Genomic DNA, 14,797 nt, shown 5'->3' with positions numbered 1-14,797 from the left:
GACTTGGACTGATCGCTGGGTTGTCGGGATCGTGACGTAAGTCTCGCCGGCTCGCGTAACTGCAGCCGGGGGACACCAGTCTCTTACTTTGCGCTCGCCTGCTCGTCGCTGTCTTCCCGGCTTTGTGGCAACCGGAACCAGCTTTGCCGAGGACTTTTTGACTTGGGGAGAGAGATGTGTGCTCCTCACTGCAGTCTGGACCAGCGTGCCCGGCGATTCTGCCAGCCGGGCTTGTTGAAAAAAAGTTTTAAGAGTTGATAAGTTCTAATCTGCAAGAGCGTTTTTCAGTTTCCTGCGTAGGTAAGATTATTTTACCAAGTCTTTTCTGGATTCGTACACATACCAACACCACCCTCGCTATCCCAGTTTTCAGACCCAAAGACCCAGAGTTCAGGACCCGAGATTTAGATTAGTCACTGCTTTTTCATAAAGAATAAGTACCTTCATTTGTGTGTGTGCTTCTTGTTTCTTGTTCCTAAGGGTGGAAGGGCAACTTGAGAGCTTTTTAGAAACATTGTAAATGAATCATTATATCAAAGAAAGATAGGAGGTTAAGAAATCGAGGAATGGGGCTGGCGAGATGGCTCAGCGGGTAAGAGCACTGACTGCTCTTCCAAAGGTCCTGAGTTCGGATTCCAGCAACCATATGGTGGCTCACAACCACACATAATGAGATCTGACGCCCTCTTCTGGTGAAGACAGCTACAGTGTATTACGCCGGAGCGTGCGGGGCCTGAGCGAGCAGAGGTTCTGAGTTCAATTTCCAGCAGCCACATGATGGCTCATGGTCATCTATACAGCTACAGTGTACTAATACACATAAAATAAATAAATAAGTCTTTAAAAAAGAAAAGAAAAGAAATTGAGGAATGTAACTCGGTGGTGATAGAGTACTTTGCCTTACTCTTGGCCGGGGTGGGGTTGTAAGGTGGTCAGAGTACAAAGTTTCAGGTAAGATTAATACCTAGTGGAGATATATTATATATCAGGATGACTAGAGTTAATATATTACACTTGAATTTTTTCTAAGAAGGTAGATTTTAATCACTACCAAAAAAGGCAAGAGGTAGTAAAAGTTATCTTAATCAAAATACATACATATATCAAAACATAATTCTGGTGGCTGGAGAGATAACTTAGCAGTTCAGAACACCTGGTTCCCTTCTAGATGCCCAAGTTCAGTTCTCAGCATCCTTATCAGGCTGCTCATAACCACTGTTTATTCTAGCTCTAGGGGATCCACTGCCTTTTTCTGGTCTCTGCTGGCACCTATATACATGTCACACATATCACACACACACACACAAATTTAAAAGTATTTTAAAAAGTACCATTCTGGGTTGGGTGTGATAGTGCCTTTAATCCCAGCACTCAGGAGGCAGGGGGTCTTTGTGAGTTCAGGGCCAGCCTGGTATACCTAGTGAGTTCCAGGCCAGCCAGGGCTATGAAGAGAGACCCTGTCTCAAAATTAATATTTTTAAACATTTTTTATATTGTAAAAAATTGCTGTTTGTCAATTATACCTTCATGAAGAAGAAGACAGGAGGGGGGGAAGAAGCCGCATAATGAGCCATATTTGTCTGAAAGGGAAATCTAGTTCTTTGTTTTGATTTTAGTGCAAGTACTTACTTTAGTCTACGCTGTCTTGAAACCATATAGCTTAGGTTGTCTAGAACTCCAGGCCATTTTCCTGTCTCAGCCTCCCACATTCTGGGGTTACAGGTTGGCAACACCAAATGCAACTCTAGCTGATTGTGGGAAAAAAAAAAAAAAGGAAAGCTTATTGTCTTGCAACCTCTGAGTTCAATTGTTCTCTGAGTTCAACCTCTGAGAAACCTTGTCCCAAAAAATAAAATGGGAAGTAATCAAGGAGGACACAGATGTGTCTTAAGCTGTATGTGCTCACACACACATATTTGCATCATTTTTTTTTTACTGTAGTACTTCACAGAATGTCTTCCTGTAGTTATTCAATAAATGGCTCCCTCGTGGACAGTTAAGCCAGATGTCCGTCCCTGGAAAATAATGAAGGAGCCAGAAGAAGACAGATGGAAAGCTTCTTATTGATGCATATCAGAAAAGGCAAGGATCAAGTCTGAACCCTGGGTCCTGAACCTTGGATCTTCAGGACTGAATCTCATATAGGGTGGTGGTAGATGTGTGAATCCAAGGAAGGCCTGGCAAAATAACTTTAACCATGTAGAAGTTTGGTTTGTATTCTTACTTCCTTATTGGCTGAAACCTATAAACGTGGAGACCAGGAATGTGATGTCTAGTGGTAAAAGGCACCTACCACCATCCTGAGAACCTAAGGTCCATCCCCAGGACCTACATGGTTAAAGGAGAGAACCAACTCCTGCAGATTTCCCTCTGACCTCTACACACATTTCCTTGTCTACTGGATACAACCTTGAGTCTCCAGGGAAGGGGACCCTCCACTGAAGAATTGCCTAAGTCAGACTGGCCCATAGCTGTGTCTACAGAACAGTGTGTAAGAGAGCTGGCCAAGCATGAGTTGAGAGTGAGCAAGCCTGCATTCCTTGTATGGTTCTGCTTCTACTTGCTTAAGTTTCTGTCCTGACTCTTCTCAGTGATCAACTGTGACCTGGAAATACAAACCAAATAAACCCTTTCCTTCCCAGGTTACCTTTGGTCATAGTGTCTCATCACTACAACAGAAAGCAAACTAGAATACATTCCATGGCACTTGTGTCCATACACATGCAAAATAAGTTAAAAATTAATTTTGAATTTTTTTTTAAAGATTTATTTACTTTATTTATTTGAGTGCACTATAGCTGTCTTCAGACACACCAGGAGAGGGCATCAGATCCCATTATAGATGGTTGTGAGCCACCATGTGGTTGCTGGGAGTTGAACTCAGGACCTCTGAAAGAACAGTCAGTACTCTTAACCACTGAGCCATCTCTCCAGACCCTGAAATTTGAATTAAAAAGAAAAAGAAAACCTACCAACATTTCTCAACAATATGCCAGGATGGCTGAAGCATCCTCTGTACTGTACACACCGCTGCCCCACAAAAAGCTATACAGAATCTCACCAGCCAGTGGTGGGACACACCTTTAATCCCAGCATTCAGAAGACAGAGGCAGGTGGATCTCTGAGTTCAAGGCCAGCCTGGTTTATTTATACAGTTACAGGATAGCCGGGGTTACATACAATCCTTGTCTTTGAAGAAAAGAGAGAGAGAAAAAAGGAAAAAAAAAAAACCCTAGTTTGAAATCATTAAAAAACCAACCAACCAATCTATAATTACCCAACTTGCAAATCTTTTTTACTATATGCAAAGTAGAAATTTTTACTTACTTTCTTTGTATGTGTATATGTGTTTGCTTGTTGTTGTTTTGAGACAGGGTTTCTCTGTGTAGTCCTAGCTGTCCTGGAGCTCACTCTGTAGAACAGGGTGGCCTCTGCCACGCTAGTGTTGATATTAAAGGTGTGCACCACCATGCCTGACAAAATTTTTACTTTAAATAGCTTCTGGAAAGTGTATTACTCCTCTAATAACTTTTTATAGAAACATACAGTAAAAAGGGAATGGGATATGTTTCTAAAATGTAGCCACAAAGAACACCTCAAACTTTGCATGGTGTTAACAAGGCAGAGAATGGGTACTCAGACAGATAATGGGAGGGTATAGAGTCTGCCTTCCACAGGTAATTTAAGACCTTGTGTCTGTTCTTAACAAGCCTGGTGGGGTACTCACCTGTAACCCCATCACTAGAAAGGCTGAGGAAGTTCAAGGCCAGCCTGCTCTACATAGCGAGTGGGCACTTCAGAACTGTATAGCAAGACTTAGTATCAAAAAATCAGACAAAAATTATCAAAAATTGGTTAAAGATAACGTACATAGCCTTTAAAAGAAAAGAAACTCTGATATTTTCTGCAAGTTGGATGTTTCTGCAAAGGCTGGGAGTATAGTTCACTGGTTGAGCACCTGCCTACTATGTATAAGGAAGGCCCTGGAGTTTGATCCCCAGCACTGCACAGAAGAGTTGCAGTGGTATGGGGGTGTGAGGTAAGAGAAAAGAAGTACTCAGTGTAGTGTGTGGGACCCCAACAGCCAAATACATGACTCTACCTATATGGTGTACCTAGAACTGTCAAGGGCATAGAAGGAACAGTAGTGACCAAGGGGTGGGAGGGATGGGGGGGCGGGGAGGAACTGAGTCATGATTTAATGCACACAGTTTTTTTCTAGTAGAAGAGTTCTAGAGATGGACTGTGGTGATGGAAATCCAACAACACAAATGTACTTAATGCCAGTAACACATGTTTAAACAATGTTCCATGGATAGATTCCATGGTATATAAAATTAAGAAAAAGGAGAATGATTGAAATGTGAGTTGTTTGAGACTCAGTACTTCACGTACCACCCAATCTGTCACAGAGACTCTTAGGTAGATTTATTGAGAAAGAAGAAAACTAAGACCTTACAAACATTCTAACCACACAGAGATTAATGTGTGTCTGGGTGTGATGGGTTTGAGGGTGCTGGTATCAAACCCAGGGCCCTGTGTCTGTTAAGGATGGCCTTTACTACCCAGCTACACTCCTAGTCCTGACTTGAAGTAAAGTGAGACATTTCAGTATTTCATATGGATACTTTTAATTTTTAAAGTATTTTAAAACAAAACAGAAGTTTGTTAGTACACTGGTTAGTTTTTGTCAGCTTGACACAACCAAGGATTATCTGGATAGATGAAACTTCAACTGAGAAAAATTCATCGATCAGACTGGCCTGTCAGTGAATCTAGTTGGGCATTTTCTTGATTAATGATTCATATGGGAAGGCCCAGTCTACTATGGGCAGTGCTTTCCCTGGGCTAGTGGTCCTGGGGTTTATAAAAAAGCAAAGTGAAGAGGCTCTACCTAGCAGCTGACAGATGCGGACACCCAGAGCTTAACAGTGGGACTTGGGGACTCTTATGGAGGAATTGGAGGAAGAATTGTGAGCCTAGGAGGGGATAGGAACTCTACAGGAAGACCAACAAAGTCAGCTAACCTGGACCCTTGGGACTCTCAGAGACTGAATCACCAACCAAAGAGAATACATGGGCTGGACCTAGGCCTCCTGGCACTTGTGGTACATATGCAGCTTGGTCTACATGGGGGTCCTAAAGAACTGTGGTGGGGAACCTATCCCCAAAGCTGTTGCCTGAATATGGGATAGGTTCTTCTAGCTGGGCTGGCTTGTCTAGCCTCAGCAGAAGAGGCTGTACCTAGCCTCTCAGAGATTTGATGTGCCAGAGTGGAAGGATACTCAAGGAGGTCTCCACTCACTCAGAGGAGAGGGCATGGGGAGGGAGGATTGTTAGAGGGGGTGTTAGGGAGGAGGCAATGAAAGGGATGTAAAGTGAGAAATAAATAATAAAAAGCAAACTGAGCAAGCCAATAAGTAGCACTTCACGTGGTTCCTGCTTCCATTCCTGCCTCTGGGTTCCTGCCTTGAGTTCCCACCCTGGCTTCCCATCATGAAATAAACCCTTTCTTCCCCAGTTTGCTTTTAGTCATGATGTTTTAACACAGTAATAGAAACCTAACTATGATAGTTAGATACAAGCTTTCTAAGAGAAATACTGCAAGATGAGATTGCTGTTGCTTCATGGAGAAGTGTCACTTAGACAAAAATAAAAATCCTACATTCATCCACAGACTGAGCTTTAAACATTCTGGTAACTTTTTGGACATTTTTGCAAAGAAAGCAAAGGGTTCCTTCATTGAAGGTTGTCATAACTATTTTAGATATACTATAATTTTTTCAAAAGCTATTTTTGATGATGGTTCTAAAACACTATAACCTCCCTTTTAGCCCATCAGTCACCAGAGGTAGTGTGAAAGAAAGAATTCAGGGGAAGGGGGGAGTGGACCTGTTTAGAAAGGTTCTTTGGAGCAACTCCCATCTGTGTTGTCTGGAAAATCAGCAGTTCAGTTCTCAGGTTAGCAGCGGCAGCTCGATCCACTTGAAAACACTTCATGGATACACCAGCAGGCAGTCCAGTAGAGTCGGGATAGCAAGCACAAAGCAGTGGCAGTGGCACTAATTAGGAATGGCCAAGCCCTCAGCACAAGTCAGCAGGAGGGACCCTGAGGGATGCCAGAAGTTCAGCCTTGTTCATTGTCTAGCAAGTCCTATTTATATCCCTCCAAACAGCATGTGTCCTCCTTGGTCTTGCCTCAGCACTTACATCTATCTCAGCTGGCATCACCCTGCCAATCAGCCCAAGTCTGAGGAAACTCAGCAAGAAACTGCAGCACAACACTAGAAGTTTTTTGGTGTGTTTTCTTTCGATGGAGTTCTGACAAATGCAGTTCAACTATGCAGTGTAAGGCAGACCAATACTTGTGTGTTGTTAGCAAAGAGTCTTTCATCACGTATCCTTTCACATGCTTGTTTTAGCGGAACGTCCTTTCACCTGTGTCTGCTTCACTTCAATATTTCTTCACGTTTACCCCAGCAAAACAACATCCCTCTGACTTTCCAAAGAACCCTTGAGTTTCCACTTCAAGATACAATATAGGATCTAAACTGTTACAGTAAAGCAAGACACTTTTCCAAGTATAGATTAGAAGCCTTGCCATTCCACTGGAAGTACATACTTTTCTGAAGCTGATTGCTCACTAAATATTAGAGAAAAACAGTTATTTGTTAATGACATAGAGGACCACTTGGTGTCAGATATTTCTGGGCAAAATGCAGGAAATATGTAGGGAATTTTTAAAGTGATTTCAAATCAATTGAAATCTCTTTGCTCTTCTTAAATATTATGTGCTGCAAATCCATCTGTCCACATTTATCTCTAGCAGCTACAATTTGTTATTTACATAATAAGACATTTTAAATTTGGCTGCCTCCCTATATGAGATATTTTTAACCTCAATGATTTTGTAGGAATATTTAAAAATAACTGCTTTAATGCAAGGATATTGGGAGTTTTATTTAGCTTTGATTATTGCAAATTTCTTCAGAAATAGCCATTGACACTCCTCACTGGTGACTGAGTGTAGCAGGAGAATTCACACAAACTTGTGGCTCCATGCTTTTGTGGCCATTGTTTGAAGACAAATCACTATCGCTTCTTTCATACAAGTCAGACTTGGATCATGGTCTGCAGGATCTTGCATTTTCTGTTCTCTTCCCTTTACTTTGTACATATATTTTCCACAGTATATGTAATAGGAGTTGTTATGAACTGAATTCTCCAAATTTAACCCTAGCCTTCAGTACCTCAGATGTGATTGTATTTGGATATATAACTTTTAAAACAGACTGTCTGACTAAGATCAGTGTTTGTGTGTAAGTCAGTGTTTGGGCGACTCCTGAACCCCAACAATAGTAAAAATGGCCATCTTACCAAAAGCAAGCTACAGAGTCAATGGAATTTCCATCAAAATTCCAACGCAGTTTTTTACAGACCTTAAGAGAACAATACTCAACTTCATATGGAAATACACACACACACACACACACACACACACACACACACACACACACGATAACTAAAGCAATCCTGGAATAATAAAAGAACTTCCATCATTTCAAGCTGTACTACAGAGCAATAGTAATAAAAACTGCATGGTATTGGCATAAAAACAGCCAGGTTGATCAATGGGATCAAATTAAAGACCCAGAAATAATCCCACACACTTACAGACTACAAAACTATACAATGAAAAAAAGTATCTTCAACAAATGGTGCTGGTGTAACTGGATGTCTGCACACAGAAAAAATGCTAATAGATCCATGTTTATCATCTTGTACAAAACTCAAGTCCAAGTGGATAAAAGACCTCAACATAGAACCAGAAACACTAAATCTGATAGAGGAGAAAATGGGAAATAGCTTTGAATGCATTGGGACAGAAATCAACTTCCTGAGCAGAATATCCACAGCTCAAACACTAAGATCAACAATTAATAAATGGGACCTCATGAAACTAAAAAGCTTCTGTAAGGTAAAGGATACTGTTAATAAACCAAAAAATGGCAGCCTACAGAATGGTTTTATGTTGAGGGGAGAGGGAAAGGTACTGGGAGGAGGGGGTGGGGAACTGTGATTGAGATGTAAAGTAAATAAGTAAATTAATAAAAAACATTTCAGTTGAATGACTGTTTTGAGCTGGGCAGTGGTGGCGCACGCCTTTAATCCCAGCACTTGGGAGGCAGAGGCAGGTGGATTCCTGAGTTCGAGGTCAGCCTGGTCTACAAAGTGAGTTCCAGGACAGTCAGGGCTACACAGAGAAACCCTGTCTTGAAAAACAAACAAACAAGACAAAACAAAACAAAAGAATGACTGTTTTTGTCCTGCTAGGTAAAGAGGACACCATGCTAAGCAGTGTAGGAAGATGAGTGGTCCCTAGCACAAGGTGATAACTCACCTGGAAAATATTCCAGTAGAGGGAAAAGCCCTTGTAAGTATATTTCAGGAATTTGAAATACATTGGAAGGCAGTACTTACAAGGACAGTGAGCTTATCTTGCTACTGCTAACCAGGCTCTGACGAGGAATAATGGGAAAACTAGTCTCCTTTGGTGAACGACCAAGTTTGGAAGACTGAGGAACTTTTTTCCTATTTATTCACTTTCCATGCCGACTGCACCCCCCTCCTCCCAGTACTCCCTTCACAGGACCCCTCCACCTACCCCTCTCCTTCACCTTTGAGAAGGGGAAGCCCCCTGCCCCAGGTACCAACCTACTCTGGCACCTCAAGTCACTGCAGGACTAGGTACATCCTCTCCCATTCTAGACACACAAGGCCACCCAGTTCAGGAAACAGGATCCACAGGCAGGCAACAGAGTCAGGGTAGGACCCCACTCCAGTTGGTCATAAAGACCAAGCTACACATCTGTTACATATGTGAGTGGGGGGCTAGCTCCAGCCCTTGTATGCTCTTTGGTTGGTGGTTCAGTCTCTGGGAACACACAAGGGTCTAGGTTAGTTGACTCGGTTGGTCTTCCTGTGGAGTCCCTAGCCCCTCTTAAGTAGAAACTCTTACGTAGCTCTTAAGGATAAAAGAGCTTGTAAAAAAAATTATCCTTGTAAATAAATTATCCTTGTAATTGAAGAGATGAGACAGATGAGCCACAGACTCAAGATATGATAGTCACAGAGCTTCAGACATAATCTGCAGCTAAAGCAGGTTAGACGTCCATTTGAAAAAGCCAGAGACCCTGAGACAATGGCTAGGATGCCTAGGTGGGCATCCTTAGGAATATTTGCTCTTCAGGTCCCTGTATACTTCCAAAGATGGCAGAAATTGTCTGCTTCTCTAAAACAGCCATAGTAAGGATGACTACAGAGTCACTCTCCCACAAATAAAAGCCACAGGAGTTGTCCCTCCCTCCTCTCCTGGCTGCCAGACCAATAGCCAAACGCAAGTAAAACCCAGCAGGGACCTGACACAGGAGATTTTCTACCAAGGAGCTATGTGAGTTAACTAATGTGCAGAAAACAAGGGAATGTTCCAGAATTTTGAGGTCCTTTGATCAAAAAGGCTGGGAATTAAAACTTGATAATCAAGATTCATTAACTTGGGGCTAGAGAGATGGCTCAGCGGTTAAGAGCACTGACTCATCTTCCAGAGGTCCTAAGTTCAATTCCCAGCAACCACATGGTGGCTCACAACCATCTGTAATGGGATCTGATGCCCTCTTCTGGTGTATCTGAATACAGCTACAGTGTACTCATATACATAAAATAAATTAATTAATTAAAAATATTAATTGACTTGCGGGCATTTCTTCATACATAGGATTTAATATTCTAACAAGGATAATGAAATGAAAGTCACTAGTAGATTTGTCATAGAAGCCTAGAGAAATTATGATCAATGCCAAACAAAGTAGAAATGTTTTTGAGTTTCCCTACATGATAGTTTGTATATACTCAGTCTAGGGAGTGGTACAATTACAAGGTGTGGTCCTGTTGGAGTAGGTGTATCACTGTGGATGTGGGCCTAAGACCATCCTAGCTGCCCGGAAGCAAATATTCTCCTAGCAGCCTTCAGATGAAGATGTAGAACTCTCAGCTCCTCCTGCAGCATGCCTACCTGGATGCTGCCATGTTCCCGATTTGATGATAATGGACTGAATCTCTGAACCTGTATGCCAGCCCCAATTAAACATTGTCCTTATCAACGTTGCCTTGCTCATGGTGTCTGTTCACAGCAATGAAACCCTAAGACACCTCACAAAGGAATAAATAGAAACATAGGAGAGTTCGCTGTGCAGGAATCAGTACTTTACCTGAGACCAGATCATTGTTTCATAGAAGAGTCCAAAAGAAACCTCTTTGCCAAGGCCACTAAAAATGTCCTGGTAAGAGGGACATCACTATCACTAAGTTCTCTGCTGTACTAGGCTGATAACGGGGAACCCCTGACAGAGCTGGAATTCATGTATAATTATGGGAGTGGTGTCACCCACTGTCCATGTTATGGAGGGCAGATGGTGCTGTTCACTCACCAGATTCCATGAGGTCCAGAAAGACCAGCAAGATCTGGCAAGAGAAACAAAGCAGAAATGTCCAAGTTATCCTACTGTCTGTTAGAGATATCATCCCCATTTTGGCCATATTTTCCAGAAGTTTTTTTATACTGGAGGTGTCAGAGATGTGAAAAGATGCACTTTGAAGTTTGTGGTGCCTACTGTTGTGTTAATTTGACTGGGCCACTGAGTTCCCAGGTATTCAATTAAATACTATTCGAGGAGTGTCTGTGAGGGTGTTTCTGAATAAGATTAACATTTGTATTGGTACACTCAGGAAAGCACATTGCCTTCCCTCTGATGAGCCTTCCCACCTTTCCACCATCAATGGAAAACCTGAATAGAACAAAAAGGCTGATAAGAGGAGCCCCAACCTGGCTGCGTAAGGTGAGACATTGCCTTTTCTGGCCTTTAGGTTTGAATTGAAACATCAGCTCTTCTCGGTTCTCAGGATCTCCAGCTTTCAGACTCAGAGTTAAGCCATTGACCCTCCCAGTTCTTGTGCATTTAGACTGGAGTCAATTAGACACTGCTTCTCTTGGGTCTTGATTTTGTGGACTATAAATTTAAGGATTTGTCAGCTCCCATAATTATGTGAGGCAATTTTTTCCTCAACCTCCATCTCTCCCTCTCCCTCTCCCTTTGTCTCTTGAGAGGCTGTCTTAGTAGGCAGGCACAAAGACAGGGGAAAGAGGCCCAAAGTAGATTAATGTATGCTTCACTTAACATTTAAGATGGCCAAGATCTGGGTTAACCTCTCTTAGGCATTTGTTAGAGTAATGAAAACATAATGACATTGGAGAGCACCCCTGGACCCTAATATGGCGCTACTCCTCAAGAAGATCATCTGGCCATATCTCTGACGAGTACTAAATTGAGTTGCTTTCTGGAGTGGACAGTGACCCCTTCTCACAGTGGTCATCGCCGGTTCTGAGTGTTGGTTTTCTTTTCCTACTCACAGATCTTCAAAGAACTGTTGCTGTGACTCTGTCTGGGAGCTCACGGTATACACAATCCACAAGCATAGGATACTGTGAAGCAGATTTTTGCTTTAGGATAAAAAAGTTGTGATACAAGAGTTGGGCCCATGGAATTCACTGATCATGCTACACAATGCAGGAGCCTTCTCTCATAGAGAGCTAGAGTGATTTTATGATGGTCAAAGTGAAGAGCTGCTCAGAGGCAAGTCTGAAAGAATTCAGGATGTGTAATACATAATATGACCCTAGTGAGAAGAGGAGACATGCCTGGTGACCAAAGACTGGAAGCAGGCCCACTTACCTTTCCTAACAGTGACCCACTATTTCCAATATCCCATATCTGGGATTGGCAGGACCAGTCCCCCTCCTAATTAGGATACACAGCAAGTATCCACTTGAGCTACAAGCAGTGCTTGTACCCAGTGCTGGGGCATTCTAAACTTCTTAAGTCCAGAGACCAGTTAGTAAAAAGTGGTGTCACTGTCATTGACAGAAGTAGTTGACTCTGAGCAGCAGGAGGATACAGGCCTGCTCAAAGCCCAGGTGAAACGTGTAGATGTCTTCCATTATTCCTACAGCCCATTGTAACTTAGGGAACACATGGAGAAAATCTGACTAGAGAAGATTGGATTTGTCACGAGTTAAGATTTGGATCATATCACCACCTACTTCACCAAGACCTGCTTGTGATACTAAGGGTGGTACTAAGGGTGAGGGGAATCTAGAGTGGGTCACACATGCTGGGCAATGGTGGCATATGCCTTCAATCCCAGCACTTGGTAAGCAGAAGCTGGAGGATCTCTGTGAGTTCAAAGCCAACCTGGTCCTTTTTTTTTATTATTATTATTAGTATATAATAGAGTTTATTTAGGGCATGGGGAGGGGAGTTAAGAGGGTAGCAGAGAAGAAGAGAGTAGAGAAGTAGGGGATGGCCATGACCACGTGGAGAGAGGGAGAAGGGAATGGGGAGAGAGGGGAAACAAAGGGACAAGAGGCAAGGTAGAGAAGCAGGAGTAAGAGCCAACCTGATCTTCAGAACAAGCTTCAGAACAGCCAGGGCTACCCAGACAAATGCTGTCTCTAAAAACCAAAATCAAGACAACAACAACAAAACCAAAAAAAAAAAAAAAAAAAAAAAAAAAAAAAAAAAAAAAAAAAAAAAAAAAAAAAAAAAAAAAAAAAAGCAAGCAAACAAACAAAGAGAAAGAGAATAGGGTGGGTCATAGAGGAGAGAAAAGTTGTGTCCTTTGAGATCAATTGTTATAGTTAATATTGCTATCTTTGCTCTAGAAGTCTCCATGGAAAAGTCTTTCAAAACCTGTGTGGAGTAGATCTGTGGGTGGAGACTGTGGTGCTTAGGAAAACAGTCCTTTCAGATGCCCAGAGTGGGATCACTGGTGGATCATTTACCCAGATGCTCACTTTCAGGGTCCACTGTGTTTACAACAGAGACCATGCCTCCTATGCGTTATTACACTAGCCAATGACCAAGCATGCTAGAGTACAAGGTAGGCTCATTGTGGTAAGACTTAGGGCTCAACTAATGTTTTAACTTGGCTAGGGTGGTTAGAGAGATCCTTGAAGAAAGTGGTAGCAATTTCTGTATTTTAATGTAATATGTTATTGTTTCCTTGAGAATTTTCTGAAATGTATTCTTGATCACATTCAACCCTGTCCCTCCTCCAACTCCTCCCAGGCCCACCCCCTTTTCCCATTCTCCCAGCCCCATATCTTTTTTGTTAGTAACTGCCTGGTCCAATTTGCGATGCTAATATGCTCACAGATAAAAGGGCCTCTACTGTAGCATGGTCAACCTACCCTAGAAGCATCAACTGTCCATAAGTCCTCAGTCAAAGGTAGGAGCTCATGGGCTCTCCCTCCCTCCTAGGAGCAGCAGGTTTAATGCACACAAAATAAAAGAAGTAGGGCCAGCCAGATGGCTCAGTGAGTCAATGCACTTGCCAGGCAAGCCTGATGACCAGAGTTTGATCCTCAGAACCTCCAATGGGAAGAGCAAACTCCCCAAAGCCATTCTCTGTCCTGCACATACTCTGTAGCACATGCCCACTCACTCATAGACACACATGATGATAATAAATAAAAACATTTAAAAAAACCAAGGAAATAAAAACCAAGGAAATAGAAAAACACATCAACATGTTTATTTATTAAATATGTCAGAGAAACAAAAGCCAAAACTTAATAATCTTCTAAGATAATAAGGAATAAGAATAAATTATGAAGACAAATGAAGAGAAAATGAAAAAAATATTAATAATAGCAATAAACGAAGTGACATCACTATAGGTCCTATAGACATTAAAACCTAAGAGGATACTATAGATAACTTTGTGTCGATTTGACAATTCACATGAAATGAGAAATGTATTACAAAACAAAACTTATCAGGACCGACACCAGAATAAACAAAAAATTTTATATTCTAAAAGAACTGAATTCATAATTTAAACCATCCTACAAAGAAAACTCCAGATGGCTTCACTGGTGAATTCTTTCCAACATATACACTGCTTTTAGAAAGACATAAAAGACATATTCCCACTTTGCAATGTTTGTATATTACTCTATCTGTGGCTGCATAGCTCTCATTCCCATGCATCATTTATTGAGCACATCTATGTTCAGGTAGTCTATGTTAATGGTAAGCATCTTAGATACATTGGTGAACATGGGTTTTAGGGGGGATGGGAGGAGGATCTTATTTGAAGAAGTAGATACATAAATGCAATGAAGTAAGTGCTAATAAAGATATGTATAAGGCAGTATGACAGATGGAGATGAAATCCACGGACGGGAAGACTTTGCAGGGTGGAGGAGGGACAGAATGGACGACAATATGTCTTGTGGTACAGGCATTAAAACTCTGGAAAATAGATGTTTCTTCAAGTTTTTTGTCCTCTATCTTTGCCCCCTTTCCCCTAACCCTTAAAAAATTTTTTTTAAAAAAATTAAAACTCTTTCCTTGGTTTCCATGTTTTATACATTCTTTCTAAATGGTTTAATCCATTTGCACACAGGCTTTGTCTGATGCAAAGCCTACACCTCCAACCTATACCTCTATGGAGCTTGCATCTGCTTAAGGACTTTGCCTCCACACTGACCCTCCTCTCAAATCAGCAGCATTTCCCCCTTCTTGCTAAAGCCCTCCCCTGGTGGCTGGTGACCACCAGTTTGCACGGTTTCTCTGCTTCCCTTCATATAGTGAAATGCCTCCCTTCCTTTCTGCTGTGTTCTCTACTCCAGTGAAGCTTGCACACAATTGCTCTTCTGAGATTGTTCTCTTCCGGG

Source organism: Mastomys coucha, unplaced genomic scaffold (assembly GCF_008632895.1).
Source record: "Mastomys coucha isolate ucsf_1 unplaced genomic scaffold, UCSF_Mcou_1 pScaffold16, whole genome shotgun sequence".
Classification (NCBI taxonomy): domain Eukaryota; kingdom Metazoa; phylum Chordata; class Mammalia; order Rodentia; family Muridae; genus Mastomys; species Mastomys coucha.
This window is presented reverse-complemented; position numbering follows the sequence as displayed.